At 35.4% G+C, this 27,872-nt stretch overlaps 1 protein-coding gene across 5 annotated transcripts in view; it reads right to left on the bottom strand.

Annotated features, from left to right (window-relative positions):
- LOC105227019 (polypyrimidine tract-binding protein 1) overlaps positions 1-27,872 on the bottom strand; it is a 498,255-nt gene that overhangs the window by 413,283 nt on the left and 57,100 nt on the right. For 3 of the 5 annotated variants that reach the window (XM_049450399.1, XM_049450401.1, XM_049450403.1), the window contains exons 1-2: positions 13,598-13,906; positions 12,396-12,781 (exon numbers count right to left, since the gene is read on the bottom strand). The exons of the other annotated variants lie outside the window; for them this stretch is intronic. The gene's annotated coding sequence lies outside the window, so the exon portion shown is untranslated. Of the gene's footprint in view, positions 1-12,395; positions 12,782-13,597; positions 13,907-27,872 lie in introns of those variants that run through there. 5 annotated transcript variants of the gene reach the window in all.

Raw genomic sequence — 27,872 nt, 5'->3', positions numbered from 1 at the left:
TGCCAATGATCGATTATGTCAAATTCATATAAATATTTATGCACACTTTCTACAGCCACAACAACAACAGCAATAATAAAGCAGTGAGCAGACACCGGCTCTACACACGATTTGCCTAATGTAAAAAGGATGTTGCAAATGTTTTTGTTTAGACAAACCGGAAATGGTACATTTGGCCCAGTGAGCTATAATAATATTATGGCATTGCACTATAATTAATGTTTGCCAAAACGGACGCATGCTGAGTGTGTTATAATAGTATAATTGCAGGTTAAAAGCGAAAAAGCTTTCTTCAGCAGCAATTTCGTGTGCAAATATTTAATTATAGTGCAAGGGAGGCAAAAGAAAAATAGCTCCAAATAAGTAGCATTGTAAGGTATAAGAAAAGTATAAAAAAAAAATTAATAAAAGAAATTTAATTTAAAAAATGCGTAAAATATAAAATTTAAATTTAAAAAACAAATGATTTCACTTATTTATATTATTGAGTTTGGATATTAAAATAAATATTAGAAGTATAAAAAAAAATTTATCAGAGCAATTTTTCGGAAAAAAATCATCAAGAATTTATTTAAAAATTAAAAAAAAATTATAAAATTAATTAAATTAAATTAAATATAATTCAAAAAAAAATATAAGATAAATTGATGGACAAAAAAAATATTTCTAATTATTTAGAATAAATTTTATAATTTTTTTTTAATTATAGTTAATTAATTTAAAAAAATAATTTTTTTAATTATAATTAATTAATGAACAAAAAACTAATTATGAACAAAAAAATATTTACAATTATAACTAATTAATTAGAATAAATTTTATTAATTTTTTAATTATAGTTAATTAATTTAATAAAATAATTTTTTTAATTATAATTAATTAATGAACAAAAAAACTAATTATGAACAAAAAATAGTGACAATTATAATTATTTAATAAGAATAAATTTTATTGTTTTTTTTTAATTATAATTAATTAATTAATTATAATCATGTTTTTTTATGCAAAATATTTATTATTTTAATTTAAAGCCTCTTAATATAAACGAAAAATTTGTTTAGCGATTTTTGCCGTGGAAAATTACCACGAATTGTTCCAATGATCACTAGATCGTAAAAAATGTTACAGAAGTGTTTTCGAAAGCCTGCTCTATGGGGTTATGTGGGTTTTGAAATTTCAAACATTCAATTTTTTGTAAATACTATGATGGGTCTACAATATTTTCCCAAAATTTAGAGGCAATTGCAAATAAAAAGTGTGGGAGATAGAACCTTTAAGAAAGCGGCCCGTCTGGCTCGACCGGTCGGTACTTCAATCTTTGGTCGTGTTGTTCTCAAAACAAAGCGTTGTTCACGATATCTCAGAAACTAGTAAAACGATCTTATAGAAATTGTTGACAATTCTTTTAAATAGAATGACCTCGCGATTGATGGCAGCATTTTTTTCGATTACGACTAATTTTTTAAAGGCAATTTGTGGTAAGAATTAGATCTAAAATCATACTGTTTTGTTTGCAACTTTGCCAAAAACTTATTTTATCCAAATACTTCGATTAATCAGCATCTTTACTCAACAACTAAGCTAAAGTTAGATTTTTTGATTTAAGATGAATCTTTCGTCTGTTATGCTGACCACGCGAGGAGACGGTACCTCCAGAAACCAGCTGTCAATCAAATCAATTAATAAAAAAAAAATCTCAAAATATTAAGTAACTTGCTTTGCGATATGCAAAAAAGTTGTAATAAATTTATTCATTAAGTATATGAAAATAAAAAGAATTTTTTTCGGTCGTCCAAGCCTACGTAATCCTTATCAGAAGAGATAGCAGATGGTATCAACACCTCTTATGAATCGACTTAAGGGGTTACATAGTTTTACGGGTTTCCAATAATCAATTTTTTTTACAGTCTTATTAAATTTTATAACACCATACACCCGAATCTTTTCCAGAAACTATATCGAGTAGAGGTCGCAAGAGATGCTTGATAAAGTAAATGAGAATCCTACATTCAAATCATTTAAGTGATCAGTATTCGTGAGAAAACATGAGTTTACTTCTATAATGCCAAAACTGTCCTACAAGCTAAGGCATGGCGCTCTAATGAGCTGAAACCGGCCATCTCAGCCAAAGCTTATAAAAAGTGTAAAGAAATTTGGTTGAAGCGTTGGTATGATTGCATTGACTCAGAAAGAGCCCAATATATTGTATAACCATTTTATAACCAAAACTCAAATTTTGCTTCAATATGAGTGGTTTCTGTTATATCGTTTTTCCTTCGCCTGTAAACTTTTGAAAATGATGTTACGTTATTTTGCATTTTAGGTGACGATTTGTATAATAAAATAATAAATTAATTTAAGTAACGAAGAATCGCCCCAACAGCCCTATAAAATATGACGAGCAACACAGTAAATTATAGGAACTACAAAATTCTCTCCACAAAATCAAACGATTATGACAAGGCCGCTCTTCCCAACCTCCTCATAACCGATATATGTATGTATTTATCTTAGGCGCAACTCACAATTGTTGAGGCCACAAGCCGCCACGATCAATTTTCAACAGCTTTCGAGTATATCAATAAAAAGACCTAACATTAACAGGTTAATGTTAATTACATTTACGAAGCAAATTAAAAATAAAAATATATGCGGAAATTAGTGGTTGCGAAGTACAAAAAGAAAAAAAGGCAGGGAAACTTCGGCAGAAATGCTTACGCATGCGGCCTATTAAACACAAATTTGTGAGCGTTTATGTGTGTGTGAATGACTTATAAGCACTAGGCATACTTTTAGTTAACTGCGCATACACAAATACACACATGCTGGGTATTAAACACCACATACAGAGGCGCACTACCTGAAAGTCATTAATCATATAAGCTATAAATACCCGCAAGAGGGGTGGTAGGGCTGGTGGTGTTGTTGTTGGCTTGGTGGCAGCGCACACACAAGTCATTGCTCAGCCTAGCGACAGATTTTGCACGCAGCTGCTAATTAACGCATAATTTAGCGCTTTTGCGGCGGTTAGCGAGCTCAATTGCATACATATGTACATGAAGTAATTATTATTTAAAAGCAAAAGTATGTGAGTATATATGTATGTAAGTACATATGTATGTATGTACATGTGCAAGTGAAAAGTTAAACAGTGTGGAAACAATTTTTGTGCAGCTACAAAATAATACGCGCGCTGTCACTCATAGGTTGGAGTTGAAAAACACTTCACTGCCCAAGTTTTTGTAATAATTCCAACGAGCCGAAGGCAAACCCGAGCAGTAGCGCGGTTCATAGTGGAGCACAATGCATGAAAATACAATTTAATTCGAAGTGAAGCCTTGAAGGTTGCAACTGCCAAGTCATTACCAATGCCATTAACAATGTGCTGGAGAGTGCCACACCCAAATTCAGGCGCAAACGAAGCATGCATGCGCCTTATTTCATTATTATTATTTTTTCTTAATATTATTTTTTACATACTTTTTGTGATTTAAGTTTTTTAATTTTTTTTATATGTTTTCGTAATTTTTAATTTTTTTTTATTTTTTTTCATTTTTTTTAATTTTTTTTTAATTTTTTTTCTTAATTTTTATTTTTTTTTTAAATTTATTTTGTTGTTGTCTTCCAGCTCTTGACTCCATTAAACGCATATATCTTTATTTTCGCAAAGTTTGCCTTGCAGACAGGCATAAAAGTCATTTCCGTTTTGATATATGCGCACATTGGGTGAGCATGGTGGCGGCGGTTTGCGCATGCGCGCATACTTTATTTTGTTTTTAATAGCAAAATGTGGTGTATGTCAGTTTAAATTAACAGTTTATATATGCTGACTTAGTTATTTATTTTTAGCCTTGTGCTTTGGGTGCGTTTAAAGCCCATATGTGTATGGGTGTGTGTAGTTTTGTGTGTACAGGAAGACAAGCGCTCTTGGCTTCGGTGGTAAGACGAATTTTAATTTTATAAGCGACGCAAATTCAAAACAAATAAATAAAGCAATTGTTTACGGTTAGCCGCGTACGCGATCAGCATTTTTTGATATGCCGCAAGAAGAAGATTCGATCGTGAAATTCAAATTAGAGCGAGTTGTTGCATAGATTTGCATGGATGATGTGGGAGCTGGAAGTGGTCCTACACTGGAGGCAGAATTACTGGAGCTTCACCGAAATGCGCAGCACAAAACGCATAAAGATTACAAAAACACAACTGGAACTGTTGTAAAAAATAAGTGAAAGCGCTAAATAATGCAAAAGAATTAAAAAAAAAAATATATTTAAAAAATATATAAAAAAAAATTGAAAAAAAAATAATTAAATTCGAATTGTTGTCAAATTAAGAAAATACACAAAATAATCCAAAAATATAAAAAAGTAAAAAAAAGAAATTTTAAACAAATATTAAAAAAAAAATTCATTAACGAATTTAAATTAATAAATTTAAAACAATATAAAAAATATATCAAAAAAAATTGAAAAAAAAAATAATTAAATTCGAATTGTTGTAAAATTACGAAAATACACAAAAAAATTCAAAAATATAAAAAAAGATATTTTAAAAAATATTTAAAAAAAAAATCATTAAAAATTTAAAAAATGACGGCAATTAAAACCAGGTAAGTATAAATAAAAAATTAGACAGCAGCTTCAACTTCGTAAAACCGCACCGTGCTTTGCCGCTCACCCACAAACCCATTTACAAGCTGATGCGTTGTCGATAACGAGTCGAAACAAAAGCCTCCAGGCAACGCATCAAGCAAGTCGAACGTAACACGACAAGTAAAAAAGACGCTCGTAACACACTCAAGTCAAATCAAGTCGACAAAAACAACACCAAAATCAAAAACAAAACAACAACACGCTTAACGCTGTCACACAAACAACATTCAAGCGATGAATTCAAGGTCAGTTTTTGTACAAATTCGAAGTCGGCCGTTCAACTACGATTGAAGACAATTTATGGAACACGTTAAGGGTTCCAATGAAAATCGTAAGTGCGAGCAACAAAAAAACCAAAAACGGGTGTACAAAGGTTATGACGAAGTAAAGCAAGTAAGAAACACGCAGTAAAAGTAATAAAACTGCGTAACACGAAAAAGCACATTCAAACAGCCAAACTCGTGACGGGCTGACTTGATGAAACAAAACGCGTACTTATTTCTCGTCATTTTTCGACTATTTCGATAGGGGTTAACCATATGAAGACACGCTTCGGCAAAGCTGACATGAAGCGTACGAATTAAGAACTCGACAGACCCAACGAAAGTCTTGTTTGTTTTATGACCGACTGTTTGGGGCCCATACACAGTTGGGACTGCAATGACTAACGCTAAAGTGTAGTGGTTTGCTTTTATTTTTTCCATAATTTTTTTTTTATTTTTTATGGTAATTTTGTTAATACAGCATGAAAGCAGTAAAGAGTCAATGTTTGCTTAAAGGAAAATGTGCTGACATCTGACGAAGGAACACACTCGTAGTTGGCAATGCGCGGTCAATTTATAGGGAAACGCAATGAAATAAAGTGAAGCACATTACTGGCTTACAAGTTGTTAGTTTTTTCTTTTTTATTGTAATAAGATTCGAGGAATAAGCACTTATTGTACCGAGGAAAAGTCACGCACTTTAGATGACGAAGAAAATTGAGTACTTCAGTTGATATAACACATAAGTATGTACATGTTCTATTAAACTCGAGTTGAAGATTTTATGTTTGTGAAAAAATGTCAATTACTTGAATTCAAAGGGTTTGAAGAACAAACGTTTTCTTATTCTATATATTCCATACATTGGTGAGCTTACAAATCAGCCGGAGAGTAAAGCGATTTTTGTTTCAAGACAAAATAGTGAATACCGCAAAATGTTATTTAAGGAGACTTAGTTTAAAAGATGCTTGATCAACTCTGTGTTTGTGAGCTTTGATTCTTACTTTATACTTGAGGCGATCTTTTGCGAGTTTATGCAAATAAGTTGATAGACGATAGAAAACCCTCGCTTTCAGAGAAACAAAATGAGAGCGAAAGTTATAAGCCTGTTAGTGGTGTTTCAGGTAGCCGCTAAACCTTGAATATTATCAAATTTTGTCAAATTGTCTACGCTAATAACCCTTCCCAACAAATCTTAAGAGTTTTATTTTTTTTATATCCAAAATACGTTTATATTAAATCTTTTGTAGACATTTCTTTCGCAAATGCAGAAGCTTTTGCTCATAACGAACTTACACTAATTTCATAAAATTGTCGTGGAAACTTGCTTCTTGTTCACCATTTTAATCCTAAAAGAGGTATTTAAGAAATTGCCTGCAGTTCGTGTGGAGAATGTATTACGAAATTAAGAATAAGATAGGGTCATATCAAAAGATAAAAAAATAAAAAAAATATCATAAAAATGGAAAAACACCAAAATTGCTGGGTAGAAATATCAGAATGTGAATTGGATATCAATTTTTAAAATGTCTCCGCTTGGAAGTGGAAAAACTAAATAAGCAACTAATCGAATGACACGACTTTGTAGGAATTCATCTATCTTTAGGCCTGGAAACATTTTATTCTTCACAACAAATAGGCTTTATTCGAGAACATGACTTAATGACAAGTTTTTATGAAGTGGTAATGAGAGAGTATATCGTACATGGGCTTCTCATGTTCCAACTGTACGTAAAAAATCAAAACGGAATATTCAATTACATTCATGCTAATTAAACCCGTTTAGATCGCTATAAGAATATAATTTACACATTTACAAAAATAAAAAAGGTCGAAGAGGAATGAAACCAAACTGAACAATCGACGAAAAATAACTTCCAATAATAAAAATATATTTTTTATATTTTAATTCTCAACTCAAGCGTTTGAACTGTAGAATTAAAAAGCAGGTCTACTACAATTCTTTTTTATATACATAATATTATTTTATATTTAGTCTCATTGTAGTAAATTAAGCTAAGCTTTGATCATTGTTTTTATTTTGAAATTTTGAAGGGAGAGAGCATTATTTTTGGAAACTCTGAATCATTCTCTATAAAATCCTTCTATTTCGAGGAAAATTACTAACATAAATATGGTTTTAATTTTAGTAATTAAGTCGAAAGTTTAAGCAAAGTCCAAAATTAATTTACACTGAGTCATTGTACATTAAAGACAATTCAGGAAATGCCAACTGTGCTCCAACAAACCAAGGCAGAACAGCGTTCGAAATATAGATTTGAATGAAAACGTAGTACGATAACAAGTTTTGATCTAGTTTCATGACAACAATGCAGAAATTTGAACGGTGAAGTAAAGAGAAAGTAAAGGATCCTTACACGACCTCAACTGGCTTAACTTTGAGCAGTTCCTTAAACCCAAATATATTGTACTTTATTTTGATGTTTTCATAATTTTAATTTAAGATTTTGTTGTAACTTTTGTTTAACTCTTTTTTCACTCTATGAAGAAACTCATATGATTTGTTGTTGCATTGCTTGTGGTCTCATCAAACAAGTTTGCATGCGTGCAATACCAATTAAGGGAAAAGCCGAATAAAAATCTGTCGCAATGAGTTTATTGATCGCATAAATTTAGAAACAAAGAAGAATGCAAACAAAAGCAACAGCAAAGAAGTGTGAATAAAATTACAAGTAATGGTCGTATTATTTCATTGGTGAGCACGAAAGGCGTAGAAACGTACATATATATTTTCTTGACTGTCGACAAGTTGATAATTTTTTTTGTTGTTTTCACACAAATGTTGTTGTTAAAAAAATAACAAAATTTCAGTAATTGCTGCGCTTAAACTGGATTTTCTAGAAGCTATTAGGCACAGAGTTTCTTCAACTCTCAAAATCGCTGATGCATTTGGAAGTCAGCGACCGAATTATTGATGACAGCTTTAAAAATAGGAATGCGTACTGTATTTAATTTGTTACTTGTTTGGGATTGTAGTAAAAATGGAATAAAATAAAAAAATAATAAAAAAATTAAAAAAATAAAATAACAAATTAAAAAAAAAATAAAAAATAAAAATAATTAAAATAACGAATAAAATAATTAAAAAATAAAATGAAAAAAAAAAATTTAAATAAAATAAAATAAAAAATATAAAAAACAAAAAACAATAAATATAGATAAAATTTATTAAAAAATAAAATGAAAGAAAAAGATTAAAAATAAAATATGAAAAAAATTAATTAAAAAAGGAAACAAAAAAAATATTTTGCCACTGGTTTTATAGTGTAGAAAAATTCAAAAAAAATACATAATAAAATTCAATTAAATATGTGAAAAAATTAAATAAAATATAATAAGATAAAAAAATTAAACAAAAAATTAATAAAATAAAAAATACAAAAAATAATAAAGAAAAATAATTATTATAAATTAATTATTAAATAAAAAAATAATTTAAAAAAAAATTAAAAAATAAAACAAAAAAAATAAATTTAAAGAAAAAAAATAAATTAAAATATTAAAAAATATGAAAAAATCAAAAAAAAAATTGAATTAAAAAAAATGAATTAAAAAATAAAATTATTAAAAAATTAAAATTAAAAAAAAATTATTAAAAAATTAAAAAATAAAATATTTTTGTTCTTCCTAATATTTTGTGCGCTACAACTCAAATAATTTTCTCTTATTTGGCCTTCTGAAAGGGCATAGATCTGCAGAATGCAGTCACACACAGACATTCACACATACGCACACAACTCACTTAGTTATATTTTTAATTAACGAAAATATTTCATTATTTTATTTTTGTAGACAAGTCGCTGCTGCTTTTGTTGTTTCGCACAAAGTATTGCGATTTCTTAGCGGCTTGCGCGCTCATGGGTTTGCCGTGCCGCCGATAAAAGCGAATTTGCAACACAAAAGTAACAAAATTAACAAGAATAAATTAGAATTACATATATACATATGTGTATGTGCCTGTGGCAAATAAAAAAACTCCGATGCAAAGCAGCGCCATACCGTCCTTATCAGCACACCACATCCACACCCTCACAGCGCTTAGACGGCAGTCAGTATTTTCATTTATATTTACTCTACATATTACGTGTTTTGTGTGTTTCCGCCCCCTTCCGTTGACACATAATTTTTTCTAGCAGCACATAACATTTCGCAAGCATTGGCAGCCACACACTCACCTAAAAAAGTGTAACACCGCGATAAGTTGCTGAGTGTTTGTGTGTGTGAAGTGGTATAAATTGCGCTTAATGTTGTATATAAAATCAAGCCATGAGACGCTCCACGAAAGCCAGCAAAAACTGCATATTGAAAATATATTTAATTAACGGGAAAATAATTTCAAGCAGAAGGAATGCAAAATTAATGCAGTTAAAGCAAAAATTTGCTGCTGATAGCTTCATTGTGCTTTATTGGCAGAAATGCAACGTAAACAAGCCGGCGCCGCAACCGAGAGCCACTGCCACACAAATTCTCTGTGTCGACGCTTTGACGAAAGCGTCTGAAATTTTATCCAGCTCGTTGTCGCGGCCGATGTCGTAACAACTTCAGTATTTTGAGTAATTTCTGCGAACTTTGCGGTTACAGCTGGAAGCCTGGGAGCGTGAATTTCTTATTATTATTTATATTCTCACCTCGTTGGCATTCGTTTGTCTAGTGTCTTTGTGGAGTTTTTCGCAAAAGTTCACACACATATATTTTATTTGTTTACAGATTTCCTTGTAAGCTGGCGTGGATTACGTCGACTCATATTTCATGGCTTCAAACACATGCCAAGATATGTGTACTCTTAGCCGTTTCTCATGGTCAGCTCGCATAGACAGGCTTGTGTGAATAGTGGACTCCAGCGACGATACTGACGAGGTCAGTCTTTTAAAGGTAGTAACGAAGGAAAAGGAAACGATTTTCAACAGTTTTGATAATCAATCTCCTAACTATTCCCACGACAGTCGGCAAATTAATGTCAACTCGACAATATTTTGCTGTCAGAACAACAGCGACATCAATCTGCCAACGTTTTGTTTTTTTTTTTGAGTGAATACTTATTTTCAAATCAATCCGATGTTGTTAAGTTACTTAAAACCTGTGGAGCTTTAATCCATTGTACGACACCAGAACTCTCACCTCAAATTATAAATAAATGGTTGAGGAATCTTCATAACCGAAATTTTCAAAAAATAATACTTTTCAAATAAAATTTTTGGAAAGGAGTTCTTAAAATTAAACATAATACTCGTAATTGGCGCTGAGCAGCCTTGCTTCGCTTGCGACTCATTTTACATTAAAAATTAAAGGAAGATACCGGAAACTATATACTGTCCTCTTGACATAACCAACTTTGGAAAATTCAAGTAAACCCTCCGAAAATTTTCTTGAAAAGGTTCAAAGGTCCGGTTGTAACATTTGTCTTATTGACACTCAATAGAAGAGACTGTAGAATATGATCGAAACACTCACTGGTCACTGTGTCGTGGCAACACACGCTCACAGATTGGGGCTGACAGATCGAGAAGACTGGAGGAAAAGTCTAGAGCAAGGCACCAGCGAAACAATGGAGCATCTCTTGGGCACTTGTCCCGCATTGGCAGGACTACGCTGTAAACATCTGAAATCGCCACGGTATTATAAAATAGAGGAGACATCGATACTGAGGTCACAGAGTCTGATAAAATTCGAGTCAAGGTCAGGCATCCTAAAGGATGACTACTCCTCGTGGACCTAGTAATTGAACACCATCTGGTTTATCAAATGACCAAAACTGGTCTATGGGTGGCTCATTGGCCTACCAGACTAATGTAATCTAAAATTTCTTTAAATATTATCGAGGAACAAATCGTTATTTTTCTTTCCAACAATTTTCCTAAAAAAATCCAGAAATTGTGTTATTAAGAACTGTATGGTTTCGTAGCTCTCGCCATCACTGTTATAAGAAATTATCATTTTGCATATTATTTCATTTTCGAATTTCAATTCATTAACAAGTGGCAAATAAACGAAGGATAGAAACTGAAATACGTCGAACGCCAGGTACCAACGAAGGCATGCGCAGGAAGGAAGAGCTATCTAACTATCTAAAGGGTGATTTTTTAAGAGCTTGATAACTTTTTTAAAAAAAAAAAACGCATAAAATTTGCAAAATCTCATCGGTTCTTTATTTGAAACGTTAGATTGGTTCATGACATTTACTTTTTGAAGATAATTTCATTTAAATGTTGACCGCGGCTGCGTCTTAGGTGGTCCATTCGGAAAGTCCAATTTTGGGCAACTTTTTCGAGCATTTCGGCCGGAATAGCCCGAATTTCTTCGGAAATGTTGTCTTCCAAAGCTGGAATAGTTGCTGGCTTATTTCTGTAGACTTTAGACTTGACGTAGCCCCACAAAAAATAGTCTAAAGGCGTTAAATCGCATGATCTTGGTGGCCAACTTACGGGTCCATTTCTTGAGATGAATTGTTGTCCGAAGTTTTCCCTCAAAATGGCCATAGAATCGCGAGCTGTGTGGCATGTAGCGCCATCTTGTTGAAACCACATGTCAACCAAGTTCAGTTCTTCCATTTTTGGCAACAAAAAGTTTGTTAGCATCGAACGATAGCGATTGCCATTCACCGTAACGTTGCGTCCAACAGCATCTTTGAAAAAATACGGTCCAATGATTCCACCAGCGTACAAACCACACCAAACAGTGCATTTTTCGGGATGCATGGGCAGTTCTTGAACGGCTTCTGGTTGCTCTTCACCCCAAATGCGGCAATTTTGCTTATTTACGTAGCCATTCAACCAGAAATGAGCCTCATCGCTGAACAAAACACGCGCGCGAAACACATTTCGAACCGAACACTGATTTTGGTAATAAAATTCAATGATTTGCAAGCGTTGCTCGTTAGTAAGTCTATTCATGATGAAATGTCAAAGCATACTGAGCATCTTTCTCTTTGACACCATGTCTGAAATCCCACGTGATCTGTCAAATACTAATGCATGAAAATCCTAACCTCAAAAAAATCACCCGTTACATTCGTATGTATTTAGCGACCGATGCCGGTTGAGTACGAGAGGTAGCAAGAGGAAACAGGTATAAGACAACACGTGCGCAGGTAACCAACCGGCGAAAGAGTGTAAAAAATAATAGCGAACGTTTGAAAACGAAAGTTGTATCATATGACGCAAAGAAGTGGTTAATTTTATGGTAGAAGAGGAGCGTGAAGAGTGCAGAATTAGAAGAAACTAGGTGAAGCAAAAAACATATGTACGGACTATTTACAAGTGGCTTAAGACATTTATTATTGATTACAACGAGTAGATATGCTTGGATAAATAAAAGAAAACGGTGGCGAAGAGAGGAGGTATTACAGAGATAGAGTAAGTAGACATGGTTGTATAATATACAATGTATATATACAATGGTAATTTGAAGAACTTTTTAATTAAACATTATTATTTTTTTTATTATTTTAGTTTGCACTTACAGTTTGCACAATCGGCTAACCAAGAGGAAGAACGCTGGTTGGATTATGTGGCGGCTGGAACGCTGGTTTTTGCTTTGCAATTGGGATGGCACCACTTGCAAATTACGCGCAGAATTCGACTTCAAAACGACACTGGGGTTTTTCAATGTTTTATACAACTTTTTTTTAGGTTTTGGTCTAATTTTTCTTTCAAAGACACACTTCACTTTCAATTTTGTCAAAAATTAAGAGTAACACTTAAATTAATTTAGACTTTTATTTGAGCGGAAAAAATCAAATTCATAAACACACACAATTTTCGATAAAGAAATTGCGACACACTTCGAGGCGTATGGATGGACTTGAACAAATAATGCTCGGTGAAAATTTTCTTAAAACTGAACAAACTGAAAAAATAAAATTTTTATTATTATTTTTATTATTAAGCGGACGTAGCTTTCTTCTTATTAGCGTCGTTTGTCATTTAACCACCGACCAATTGCGTATCAAAGCTAAAGGACAGTGGACAAATGACGGAATTATTTTCACACGAAGTTACACACACGCACAGACAGTTGCCTTGAAATGCTTTGTGCTCCGGCGGTGGCACGCACTGCTTCCAACTGGATTGTGAATTCCGCGCGACGGGATCTACAATACTTCCTTTACAGGTACACGATCGAACGCGTTGACAACAAAGGTAGCGCGCCAGTAAACGAATGTGAGAATGACGACTGGAAAGGACGACAATGTTGAGAGCACCGTTTGCGATTTACTATTGCGCACCGAACGGGAGTAAAAAAAATTAAACGCGAAAATTGCGGACACAAAGGATACGAATGCTCGGACTCGGAGCGACACACCACGACGGCAGACACAAGGACACACTGGCACGCACGTATTTATGAATATATATTTTTCCGTTAAAAAACTAATTACAACGAAATACGAGTTACAATAAAAAAAAACGCGAAAGAAAATACTAATATACAAATATAAACAATTTTTCAACAAGGAAAAAATTGAAATGAGACAAATTTTTCGTTTCACTTTCAGTTTTCCAAAACAACAAACGCACTGCACACTGCTATTGTAACCGTACACTACACTGTGGAGTGTGCTGCCGGGAATGGAGGCGGGCGCGACTGCACGCCTGCCGATTTTTGGCACACGACGACCGCAAAAATGGTCACTGTGGCAACCTGTCGGCGCAAAACACTTACGAATATCTTCCGCACAGAATGCTGCTTTTATTTCGCTTACTAGTTACTGTGGTAACTTCTAGAATTTGGACATTGGCGCTACCAAATATGGTTGTTCCAACACTTTTCACTTTCAATTTAACTATTGACACTGTTTTTATTCCGATTGCTTGTTAAAATCATTAGTTTCACATGCGCTTTGTATATTTTGCGGCTTGTTTTCTGAATTTCATACAGACACACCGATGAATTCTGTGTAAAAACTGAGACTGAGATTCTGTATTGTTAAAAGCGAATGCGGAGCCGTCGACAACGAAACGACGGCGAAACGGCTGCGAACAAGAAGAAGCAACATTAACGGCAGGCATACGATCAAAAATCTTTTCTTGCATTGTCTTCCACTCTTCTTAATGTGTTTGTTTTCGTTTACTTTGCTTCTTCGTCATGTTCGTGCTTAACCATCAGCTCTTTATCGTGTTTCTCCGACTACGCTCACTCAATTGTTCTTGTATGTTACTTGCTGTACATTTGTTGTTGCTGTTGTTGCGCGACGGCGTGCACACAACACACACTCGCGCACACACGAAGCAAGCAATCGTCGCACGCAAACAATACAAAGCGCAACAATTTGCGAAGAAGAAGCAACAACAAGGCAAAGAGAAGTTTTTGGATAAATTTACGTGACGGCAAAAGGCGAAGCCACATGTGTGTGTGAGCAAGAATAAAACAAAAACAATGCAACGTGATCTCAACATAAACAACGGTAGACGACTCAATTTTACGATCTCTCTCAAGAGACGCGCGTTTGCGAAGGTGAGAGCGTGGTAATTGAGAGGATCGCTTACGATATTATCACGAGAACAACAATGTTGCCAGCTTTAGATAAATTTATCTAAAAGATAGATCTATGTATATCATAAATAGGTCGCAATCGACTGTTAGTTTGGCGAAATATTTTTCTATAGCAACTGAAATATTGCGTTTATAAAATAAAAATCAATGGAGCAGGGTTACTATACTTTTATTTTACAATCTTTAGATCCTCATATCAATATTAACAAAAATGTTAGAGATGATACTAGAACTCTGTACAACGCAAAAAATTGTTAAAGCTAGGAAATATTACTTCAATTAGATATGTATTATGAAGCACTAGTTCATAGTATTTTTGCGAATCGTATTGAGGACCCTTCACATACTCCAGAGACCACTTAGCACATCAGTCCCATATTTTGAGGAGGAGATTAGTAGAAGAAGTTTATATAAAAATGACTGTGATTCGTTGCTTTTGCTTTGGTCACTATCCTAATTACTGTATATTTTTTACTTGGAATTAACAAAATGTTTCAAAATATTCATACCATTACTGACCGATTTTTGATTCTGAACCAAGAGCCAGTAGTCAATAGCGGTTGAGCACACTCATGTTGTTAAAACTTTCTCTCTCAATTATTGTTATCGTATGTGATAAATTGAGTTAGTTTCGCATTGAGTGGATCGTTGATTGCCATGTGCTTGCCACACCGTAAGGAATTCGAATTTGCATTTTCATTTTTGGCTCTTTTTGAAACAAAAGTGTTTCATATCAATATGCCAACACAAAAATGTGGATCTTACTCGTAAGGTAGTAACTTAGCATATTGAAAATAAAATTCATTACTAACCACTATTGAAATCTAAGATTTACAATGAAGAGATTTGAATTTTTGCGTTATTTAAGATTTTTTAACTTTTCGGAGATAACTGGATTTTTAAAAATAAATTTATATTAATTTTTTTAAATTAATAAAATAACATTTGTCTCACTTTTGTTTACAACTCAAACATTTTAATATTTTAGGTAATAACTCATTTCAAAATCAAAAACCTCCCCGTATATGCTTTTGGTTTACTGTATGTCCATATATTCTAGTGCTTTAAAGATAAATGAGGAATCTTCATTGAAAATTTTATGTACATTACTTGACAGCTATTACTTTAACCTCCCGACTCAGTCTATACGCGTTGTTGGTTTCCAAATCATTTTCTTTTGAGTTTTGCCTCTTTTCAACTATGGGTAACATAAGGGTGCGCTCAGAATGAACGCTTAAAGCCGAGCGGAGGATAAATTTTTTCATTTGGTTCGGATTTAAGCGTCAACCCTGCAGGCGTCATAACTTCAGACACCTAGAATTTTCAGCTCGCTTTCTAAAAAAATTGTAAGTCAACTAGAAGAATAAGGCCAAAGTTTACTACGATTTAGGAGGTTTTTGAAAGGTGTACACAATGTATCATTTTATATTATTTAGTTGTTGGGTCTGTCTTTGACGAATCCGTTTAACAATTCGCTATAAACATGCCTTTAATGCAGTATGTATTTACATAAGTATGTATCAGAAATAAATAAAAACAAAGCGGAAGCATCACAGGAACAACTAAAATTTAAAATCTATTGCATTGAAAAACAAGACATTGTTGAAATTTCTGCGCCGAAATGTAAGCGAAAATTACACTAAATACATTGTAGTTAAATAGACATAATTAGATATATTTACTTATGCATCTTGTTCTTGTATTAATTCACATTGGGATCTCTGAAACGAAATTATTTTCTTTAAGATTTATGCCAGTATAAAGCTCTTCAAAAAGATCTAACTTTGACAATTCATCAGGAGATGGATCTTCGCTCTTTGAAGCGATATTATATATGGTTGGACTGGGCTAATTTTCGAAACCACTATTTTCAAGAGAGTCACGCAATGATGATTCATGGAATCGGAGATAAAGGGATGTCCAAGTTATTCCATTGTTAGAGAGCCTCAAAATTAGCGTTTTTTATATAATTTTCCATTATAGCCAGATCGGAAAAAATATAATTTTTGGATATTTAAATTAAAACACCCAAAATTTATTACGATTGTAAATTACTATATGTTGGTCATTTGATATATGGAGAAACTATTTAAATATTTTTATGCTATATTAAAATAACTGATTTTTGAACATTCAACACTTAATAAGGACATTAAGCTTGTGAGCTCTCAATTAGTAAAAGTTTTTAATAATTTTCCATTGAAAATTAATACTATGACGCATCACATGACAAAACATTTAGTCGAATACATTTATATTTCGTGTTTTCTTGAATTATCGTTGTTTTACATTTTATGTAGTGGTCTAGAGCTAGGCAACAAATCCCTCCGTTTACATATTTTTTTGTTAAGATTTCAATCTAACCATCGCACATTTCCAATTGTTAAACGTCAAAACCTCCTGAACTTTGACAGCTGATCGAGTTCAGAAGGTTTTGATGTTTAGAAATTGCTCTCTCACTTGCAATGAGAGATGAGTTGCAGATCTCATTATCTCTGTTTGGAACTCTCTTATCTGAATCAAGTCAATTTAAAAATTTTAAAATAAAAATAAAATAAAATTAATAAAAAAAAAGAAATAAATAAAAAAATATTTACATTATTAACTTATGACAGATAAAAAATGTTTCAATAAAATTAAAATGTTAGACACAAATGCCATTGTCAAGACAAGGAGTTTCGTTTCGAATAGCAGGTCTTTTAATGTTTATAAAATATCCAAATAGTCTCCGACTTCGATCACTCAATTGTTGTTGTTGTTGCAACGCATATCTACTCCCCGTTAGCGCGATAAGATTCAGAACCGTATGGAGAGGGGTCAGATGTGTAGGGTTAGCTGGGCATGCAAAGAGGTGGATAGAGTCATGCGAGGATTCATTTCATGATGGACATATATTTGGTATATCAAGCTCGATTCTGGATAAGTATGTGGTTGACCTGCTACAGTATTCAAAACGAAGCTGCGCAAGGATTACTCTCAATTCTCGTGGCAACTCGAGCCTGTCGTCTGCAATGGCCATGTACGCCATTCAGTGAAAGCGAGTCGGTGAAGGTTTATGGCTCTACTGTGAAAGGCGGTCAGCGCATGTCTGGAGTTAGTTATGTCCTAAGCCTAGGCGGCGTATTGTTTCATGTCATAGACGTAGTTAAGACAGGACCTCTTGCGGCTCCTAGGAGGCAGTTCCGCTTCAAACAAGCATTTTTGAGCACTCAAAACATCGATTTGATGAGTCATCCTCTATATTATATAATCCTGACTTGGTCCTGAATAATTTCTTTTTAATCCCGTTCGTAAAAAATAAATGTTTTTCGATACCTGGAGTTGTGGTTGATGCGTTGAAAAACGCATTGTTTGGAGATATCTTAATCATGGTGGCAAAAGTAGTTCGAAAATTGATCTATAGATCTTAATGGAGAATATTTTGAAAACTAATAAAGCGATTTTCGATAATTAATATTTGATTTTGTTCCTTAAACACGAAATATGAAAGGCAACCCTCGTATATACTTATAACCATTATTTTATATTACATATATAAATAATTTATTTATTTAATATTTTTATTGAAAAAATTAAGCCTTTGGGTTTTTCGATCCTCAGTAGAACTTAAGTATGTATGCATGTATGTATGTATGTACATATGTAAGTATGAATGTCTTAAAAAAAGTTCAGTGGACAATTGTCGACCTTGCTTAATACACACAAATATTATTTGTTTATTCATATATATGTATATAAGTTGACATATGTACATATGTATGCACATACATATATAGTTACATATTTACAAAAGCGAATGCATATGCGAGCTAACATTTACATTTGCCATTGAAAAATGTGAATGCGGCAAGTGGCGATTTCATTTACAATATTGCACTGTTGGCCAAGTCCACATGTGTAAATACGAAATCGGTGAGTGGGAGGGATGTGGCAACAAAAAGCGAGCGAACTAGGGGCGGTGCATGCAGTCCACCTGCTACACTCAAACACACACACACATACGTGCATACATCAAAGTCATACATTTGCATGCACTTTTTCGCATATTTTGCCATTGCCAGCGAAATTTCGGTGAAAAACGAGTCGGCAGCGCCGCAAACAAGTGGATGGATTGTGTATCTGACGGATTTCGGTTCCGAATCCAAACAGCGTGGCATTTTTCTGTAAGTGTATGTATGTAAATACATTTATCCAGTTATGTAAATATGCAACGAGCAACAATTGCGGATTTGTTCGAATATTCCGATTGCAATATGCAACAACAACAACAACAACACAAGCGAACATTCACTGGCGATTTACGAGCTGCATTTGCTGTCTGCCATGTTTACAAACTGGCAACAGGATTTTTTGCTCCGTTTGGCAGAATTTGATTGTTTCTCACATTCATGAGTTGTTGTTGTTGTTATGGTTTTGGTTTTTACTTTTCTTGTAAAGCAATGGCAGATTTCAGTGTTTTGTTGTTGTAACCGCTGCCATTTCTTCGACATAATTATAAAAACTGCATCCGCCAGCGATTTATTTCGACTCGTGCATTCGTAAATCTTCATTTTATGTCGAATTCCTCCAAAAATATTCTGCCATATGTACACAGAAGCACTATTTTAGTTAGTTTATTTCAATTAAATTCATCGCGAAATGAAATTATCCAGCGGTATTTCTAGGTAAAAACTCTGCGGCGATACCTGTGGCGTTTATGAGTTGTTAATAACGGTAATCTACATTTAAATTATCAGTATGTGTCTACGAATATATTAAAGATTTTTGATTCTTTTGGTGGATCACCCAAGAGTGCGCACTTTCGAGAATGTTGTTGACATTCTTATAAAATGAAACCAGCATTCGAAAGTGGCTTATACGATCTTTAAAATTAAAATGTGATTCATTTCGAAGTTCCCTACTTTTTTAAAGAAAAAACACATAAACTTCAAATTTAATGGTTAATATTTACTATCATTCGAAAGAACATTATTTAGCATTCTTTAAAGATTATCTCTTTCAAATGTTGGTGGCGGCTACATATCAGATGGTCCATCCGTTGAGTCCAGTTTTCGTTGACTCATTCGAGCATTTCGACTGGTAAATGTCGCCCAGATCACGAGCTTCAACTTCAGGCATCATAATCGACATTGACAGTTACGTGCTTACCGGCATTATTTTTGAAGAAATATGGACCGATGATTCTACCAGCCCACAAACCACACCAAACCGATGTTTTGCTAAATGAAATGACAGCTCTTCAATCTCTTCAGACTTAGTTCTGGTACCACGGGAGCAAGAGCCCTTGGAGTTCGCTCCAACTTGATTATACAAACTGGCCCCTGGGAGAGTATCGTGGCCTATGCGGTTAAAACTCGAATGCGGGAAGAACACTTTGTCATGTGGAGTTGCGTTGCAACAGCGTGGCGGACCCAAAGTAGGACAGAGGTTTTAGGGACCTCGAACCCTACCAAGGTGGTTAGGGTGTCCATTCTACGCTGCCAAATGCTACTGAAAAGTGTAAGGCTGTCGTTAGCAAGTTAAACATATCGGACGTTGTTAATGGAGCTGTCCTGTTAAGGGGAATCTTCTGTTCGGAGCTCTTCATCAACTCCAGCTTCACGTCGATTAGACTACTATTCCGCATTACAATGGAAGGTGGCTGGCAGTAAGGTAATAGTTGATGTACTGGTCAAAAATTCAGATTCTTTTAAAGAGGTGTGTATTCACTCCAATGGAAGAGCAGCATTACTGTCTCGTTGATTGTGATCTCAATACTAGTAGCATCAAGCTTCTTTTTTTATCCAACTTTATTGGATGCCCAGTCGAAGCAGCATCGCTCGAAACTGCTAAGCTTGCACATTGGCATTGGCAATTTTATCATATTGGAAACGAGTTGGTACTAGACTGTTCTCTTGTAGGCTTGGGAAGGTCAACAACTAGGACTTGGGCGGCTACGTGATCCTACTGGCCCAAAACGAAAAGGAACACGTTTTTTCAACTACTTACTTGCTTTTAGTAAGGTTCAGCTCACCTCTGTACCTACTACGGTATTCTGACTTGTCAGCTGGAATTGCCAATGTTGAATGGTGGAATAGAGGTGAAATCCTCTAGACACTTTCTTCTCAACTTTCCAGCTTTCGCCAGACTGAAGACGAAACATTTATACATATACACTCTTTCGGCGAACTTTGTGAAGTGACTTAGATTGATAATATCATTAGTCCAGTCATTATAGTTAGTTCACCGTGGAATTCGATATACCCTATTACTCGTATTTGTCTGTAAACATATAAATGGGTATATCGAATTCCGAGATTCTTACCTAATTTAAGCAAATGACTGGACTACATAACAAATTTGTGGTAAGCTCAAATCCTTCGTCGATCTATAAAGGTCTGTTGTTACATATGTATATATCTCGTAGTTTTGGGAATCACTGAGGAGTAGCATTCACAACTGATCAAATGGAATCTGCCTTAACTTCGACGCTAGAGTCGGCCTTACGTCCTAACCTGACGTAACCTCGCAGAAACAAATACAAAGATGTGTTATTTATGCCATCAAAAAAGAACCGTTACATTTATAGTTACTTGTACAAAATTATATTTGAAACTCGACCTACAAACACGCAGTGTTCTCACCGCCCAAGGTGATGTGCCAGGAATAACCGAAATCGCTTGAGGCACGAATTAACCTTCAGAGTTTTAAGTGCTATATTGTAGTATGGAAAAAGCTCTTGAGTATTCAAAAAAAGGTAAAAAATCGAGTTTTTGTAAATGAATTTGCTTTACCTAATTGTGTCCGCAACATGTGGCAGCGGAAGGCGCTTAGGGCAACATTTCAATTATTGGATGCTGCGAATTCGGCCACATGTCATTGAAAGCTCCCGCATGCTGAAATACACATGCGCATTTACACATATGTATGTATGGGTACATGCGTTGATGACAACATTGACGTGGTTGTTGTTGGCACTCACGTTAACTCCAGTGAACGCAGCAGCGAGCCAGTGAACTGACGAAAATTGATATGTAAATTAATTCGGACATTTTACAAGCAACAAATCAGCGCACAGCGAACCGGCAAGGGCAGCAACAGCAACAAAAACAAAAGCAAATGTGCAAATGTGTGCAGTGAAAAGGGCGAAACAGCAAAAGCGTGCGTCCACATGCAACATTAGCGCATCATCACATCAAATGCCACAACAGACGACATCACATCAACAACAGCAGCGCACACACACACGCGAACGCAGCGCCCACCAGCCCAGGCAAAGCATAGCTCAGAGCGCTGCGAGGGTTGCCACCCGAGGACGCTGCTTTATGCTGGTCCAACGCATCACTTTGCGTTCATGTGTGTGTGCATATGGAAATTTGCATGCATGGCTGCGATTTAGCTGCGAGCTGTGAGCGTGTAAGCTGCAAATGGGCCAGTGAGCCAAAGCAGTGACACAGAGAAGGGGAAGGTGGGTGCAGCTGATCCGGCCAAACCAAGTGCATTCGTGTGAATTAATATGATGCTGATGTGTGGCAGTGCTTATGTGTTGTTTTGTTGTTATTGTGTTCCTTGTGTGCACTGAATTTTGATCAAATGCATTCAAATAAATATTTGGTCGGTGGAAAATGACGAAAATTAACTTGGTTAGACAATGCGACCAACTCTATATTTGCAACAACAAATTATGAAAACTCGAATTCATTTGTGTGCATGTACTTATGGATGCTTAAGTCCGCTATGGCTTTAGCTTAGCTGGATTCCACTCTTACAACCATCTCCACCTGTTTAGTCGAGTTTAAAGAGCAACTTTGTTATGTAGAGAGTTCATTTAAAAACTGTTCTTCTCTTAATTTTTACTATAATTTTATATTTTGGCATATACTGCTCCGAAGTCCTAGATAATTTCGTCTATCTTGCAACCAGCATTAAGGCCAACAAAAATGTCAGCCTCCAACGCAAAATAACTCTTGCGAGCAGGGGCTACTTCGGACTAGGTAGGCAATTGAGAAGTAAAGTCCTCTCTCGACGAACAAAAACCAAATTCTACAAGTCACTCATTATCGCCGTCCTGCTATATAATGCAGAGGATGGTGAGTCGGCGTTACGGGTTTTCGAGAGAAAGGTTTGCGGATGATTTATGATCCTTTGCGAGTTGGCAACAGCGAATATCGTATTCGATGGAACGATGCGCTGTACGAGATATCGGACGACATTGACATAGTTCAGAGAATTAAGAGATAGCGGCTACGCTGGCTAGGTCATGTCGTTCGAATGGATGGAAACACTCCAGCACTGATAGTATTTGATACAGTACCCTCCGGAGGAAGCTGAAGAAGAGAAGACATCCACTCCATTGGAAAAACCAGATGGAGAAGGCCCTTGCTACACTTGGAATCTCCAATTGGCGCCAAACAGCGAAAAAGAAGAACGACTGTCGAGCTGCTATAAACTCGACTCTAACCACGTAAGCGGTGTCTACGCCAGTAAAGAAGAAGAGGAAACTATACATACATATATACAGCATCTAGCAATATGGACCACATGATTTAATGACCTCAAGGGCTCAAAGCGGTCATGTTTGTTTACGGATTAGGTAACATTTCTTCAGTCTGTTCGGTAAGGTTTCCTATTTCGGTACAAGGTTTGGAAAGTATCAAAAAAAATTATTACAAAAATTCACGATCTTCGGTAGGAACTGTAAAAGCTTTTCGCGCAAGAGGAGATTTTCTCATATGAGGCTTATTTCTGATGCTCGTTTGGTTCAGAAAACGCAATTGCTTTGCCAAATCTTGATCGTTTGGTACGGACTATGGTATAATGGCATCAACGGGCCTTATTTCTTTCGAAATGATGCAGCAAATGGCGTTACCATCATCAGCAAGCGTTATAACATGATGCTGACCAATCTTTTTTTCCGGAATTTGATGAAATCGAGGCGGACGATCAATATTTACGATAAGATGGTGCGCCGCCTTATGCCTCACGTCTAAATATAGACCCGTTACATGCAAAAGTGATTCGTTAATTTTTAATATATAATGGTCCAGGCAATGGCCGCCAAGATCATGCGATTTAACGCCCATAGACTATTTACTCTGAGGGTATGCTAAACCAAATATTTACGCCAATCAACCAGCAAAGCTCATAGAGGTTGAAGACAATATTCAGCGCACTAGAGTTGAAATTTCAGTCGAAGTGCTTTCCGAGACATCGAAAATTGGCATAAACGGGTGGAGATATGCAAGCGGAGCCCTGGTTACCATTTGACCGACCTCTTACTCAAATCTTAAATCCCATAAAACTTCATCTGTTTAAAAAAAATAATCCATTTTGACCAAATTTGAGGGGTTTATTTAATTTTAACATCACTTGGCTCTTGTTGGTAGACCCTGTATGTCGACAAGTCCACGCTTATTAATCAATATACATACATAATCAGTAAGTGATTACAATTACTAAATGAAACTTTTTTGCAACAAAGTGAACAAATATTTTACGAATTCTGCAAAAAGCAACAATTGAACTATTTTTTCCAGCGCCATTTGACGTTTACGACAGCTGATCTGACATTTATTGCGACACTGCTGTTACGAGTTTAACAAAGTCAAAGCGGCGCTTCTTAACATCTGCTGCGTCACGCACTCGCTGCCGTTTCCCTCTCTCTCTGTCGCCTTCTTCACTACCTGCTCTGCCGCTAGAATTTCGCTGAAATTTTTAATTCGTCAGTTTTATGGCCGCGACAGCGCAAACAGACGACAAGGTAGTGAGCGCTTAAGCAGAAGTTAAGTGAAAACGATTGGAAAATTAAGTCATAAAGAGTCACAATGAATTTGAAAATGAATTATTTACGTAATTTAAGTACAAGTACTAAGCACATGTGTGTATGTGTTTAGTTGTTTCTGGCAAGAATTTACGATTGTTTGTGCGAATGCATTCGTCGCGCATTTATTGGCTGGTTATGTGTTTATTGTGGCACTGAGTGGCGTTTGTTACTCATGTCGGAATTGTCGGCAGTTATGAGGTTTTACGTTTTCTGCAAGTATGTTGTAAAAACAATTGAAATTATAGCGCCTATTAATATGCTGGTAATTGTGCACATCAAATACATGTATGAGTGTCTGCAAGTGCTGTGTTGCCGCTGTTGGAGGATAGTATTTATTTTTTTTTTTTTTTGAGTTATAGAAATGAATTTTGGTAAATTTAAGTTTAGGCAGCTATCGCAGACTATATTATGGGGTTCATTTGGAAGGTTTTTATTATAATTTATGCTTTTGTGTCTTTTTGAAGCATTCCTCAAGTTGCATGCATTGGCTTCTCAACTGTTGGACTTTCTAATATTCGGATGCGAAGAAAATCTTCCAAAATTCTGATAATGAACGAAAATTTCTGTTAGTGGCTTTCATCAAAGAGGACATTGTGTGTGAGTATAGCTTTTTTAACAATTTTTATCCTTCATTATGTCTTTGGTTTTGGTTCAAATCTATATCGTGCTTAGTAACCTTAAGATTTAAATCTATATAACTATGTTTCGTTTCTAAATATGTATACATATGTATGTAAACTTCGAACTAAAGTGAGAGAATGAAGTTGAACGTCAAGAAATATATCCATTATTGAGTAGTCGAAGAAGTGTTTTCGTATTTTGTTAATCGATGTCGTTGCAGTCGTATATCTCCAGTTCTACCAATCACATTGTGTCATACCATATAGTGTTAGAAAGCTGAGATTTTAAGCTTCATTTAACAAAAAAAATTAAATTCGGGGAAGTTGAAAGAGACTTACAGCTGTTCAAAAATTAGTGAAAATAAAGAAAAAATTCACTGTATTTTGAAATTTTTGTTTAAAAAAGGGGAAAATGCCACACAAGTCACCAATGAAATTTGTGACGATGCTGTATCAGTTCGTGCAGCATAATAATCGTTCGCTCGCTTCCGTTCTAGAAATTACGCTGTGAAGTATGCACCTCGTTCTAGTTGACCTATCGTTGAAAAAGTCAATGAAATTATGGACAAGATTGACCAGGACCGTCACATAAGTAGCCATGACATCGCTAAGGAACTTAACATTCGCCATCAAACAATTTTGAACCATTTAAAAAAGGCTGGCTACAAAAAGAAATACGATGTTTGGGTACCACATGAATTGTCTGTGAAAAATTTAATGGACGGAATTAACATCTGCGATTCTTTGCTGAAACGAAATGAAATTTCTGAAGCGAATGGTAACAGGAGACGAAAATTGGATCAAATACGACAATAACGTGCGAAAAAAATCATGCTCCAAGCGTAGTAAAGCTCAAAACATGGTCACATTGCCAAAATTGACGCCTCAAAAGGTTATGCTGTGTGTTTGGTGGGATTGGAAAGTGATCATCTACTATAAACTGCTCCAGCCTGGTTGCACGATTGATTCTGCATTTTACTGTCAACCACTGCTGAGATTGAGGCAAGCAATCCAAAAAAAAGCACGGCCAGAATTGTTCAACAGAAATGGAGACTCCGTCTTCCATCAGGACAACGCTAGACAACACACATCTTTGATGACTCGGCAAAATCTGTGAAAGCTTGCCTGGGAAGTTTTGAAAAGATTCGAAAAAGTTAAAAAAGAGTGAAAAATTCTACCTTTAATTTTGAGTAGTCGCCATTTTATGAAAAAAAGAATTATTTCAGCTTTGCTGCTTTTTGAAATAGCGATTTTGTTACTAATCCATTCTTATTTTATGTTTCAGATGACCTTAAGAGTAAAAATCATGGCATTGGAGACACGGCATTTTCCGCCTGTACTTCAAGGAGGCATAACTCGATGAAAAAAATGTTTTTTTTTAGTTAATTTTGTATACTCTGCAAATATAAATAAGAAAATGATTATATAAATATCAAAGAACTGCCAAAAAACGCTCAAAAAATTTCATTTGCAACTTTTTTACAAATTCTATCCATGTGGCAGCACTGAAAGCGATGATTTGTACTGAATTGCATGTGCTATTTCTTCAACGCTGAAAAGAAGAGAGACTGACGCTTAAACTCTCGCTTTGATTGCATACTTATGGGCGCACATTTGTGGCATTTTTCGCCAACGCCAACAATAAAATATGAACGCATTTACTTAATGTGCGCTTTTAAGATTTTCTAATTGAATTAATGCCTTGCTTTCACGTTCGAGCGATTATTGCGCACATTTGCAATTGTTTATTAGTATTTCATTGCATATGCGGTTGTGCTTGTTGCTGTTATTGCTGTTGTTGCGTAGTTAGCACACAATTTTCGTTTGATGGGTAATGGCTCGCAACCATTTGTGGCAATCTATCTTGCCTCCCTCCCCCCCCCTACCACACGACGCCGTACGAGGATAGAATCTTGAATTGCCACAAATTTGAAGGAAAGTACTTTGTTTTTGTGTGAGTGTGTGTGCGTATATGTGCACGCCACCTGCGTAGGCTTGTCCAACGTGCGTATCTAAATGCCACCGGATATGCGCATTCATTTCCGTTTGACCATTACTCATCAGCCATCAAAGGCACACGACGTAAGCGGGGGTGCTGTCCATAACTAGCGTTTATTGTTGCTGTTATTGTACGCAGCCGCTAACCAAACAGTCACATGCTTTCTGGTGCTTGTCTCCCATGCGCTTGAACATTCAAATTTAAATAAAAAATCGCAGATAAAATACACCGTTATTGCTTATATTTTATTTCATTACTTTTGTTACTTTATTACACTTGCTGTGCCTGTTTATTTGTTTTTGTATTCCGCTCCACTCTTGTTTGTTTACATCAGCCGCATGTGTCCTTTGCCGTGCGTGCCTCGAGCGCCTGCGATTGCAACAAATGCGGAAAGTAAAAGAAGCATAAATACATGCATTAAAGTGTACTTATGTACGCCTTTGAGTGTGTGATGGTGTGTGTGTGTGTGTGGTTGTACGCAGGGCTTGTAAAATGTGGCAAGTAATTGCGCGCCTCAGGTCCAGCACGCCTGGCTGGTCGGTAGGTCAACCATGCGACAGGATGTCAGCGACTGTTTGTATTGTGCTCACCTTCGGTCCCTTCCCCGACCGCCCTCTCAACATCCCTCATTTCGTCATTTCATTCTTCTTTGATTAAGCATCGTCGCTGCCGCTTTTCATGCGGCGTGGGCCCGGCAGTAAGAAGTGCTTTTTTATTAAAATTAAATGCAATAATTTGGCCATTACCACCGGCGATTCGCCGCGTTTTCTCTTTGCGGTAATGAAGCGCAGCCATTGTTATGATCCTCTGGGGTTACCTGTGCTACGTGGGGTTGGCAATGTATTTACGGTCGCTGGATTGATGAGTACTTTAGGCCTGTAGATTCGTCTAATTTGTGAACATGCGTTCGGTTTTCATTGTATCTATCTTATATGCTTATGAAAGGTTACATATAGTGCCAAGTAGAATGAAAAAATTTTTTCGATTCTTTGAGAAGACTCTGGAATTAAATGTAAAGATCGT

This window comes from Bactrocera dorsalis, chromosome 2 (assembly GCF_023373825.1).
Source record: "Bactrocera dorsalis isolate Fly_Bdor chromosome 2, ASM2337382v1, whole genome shotgun sequence".
NCBI lineage: Eukaryota > Metazoa > Arthropoda > Insecta > Diptera > Tephritidae > Bactrocera > Bactrocera dorsalis.
Note: the sequence above shows the minus strand (reverse complement) of the source record. Positions and strands in the feature narration are given on the sequence as shown.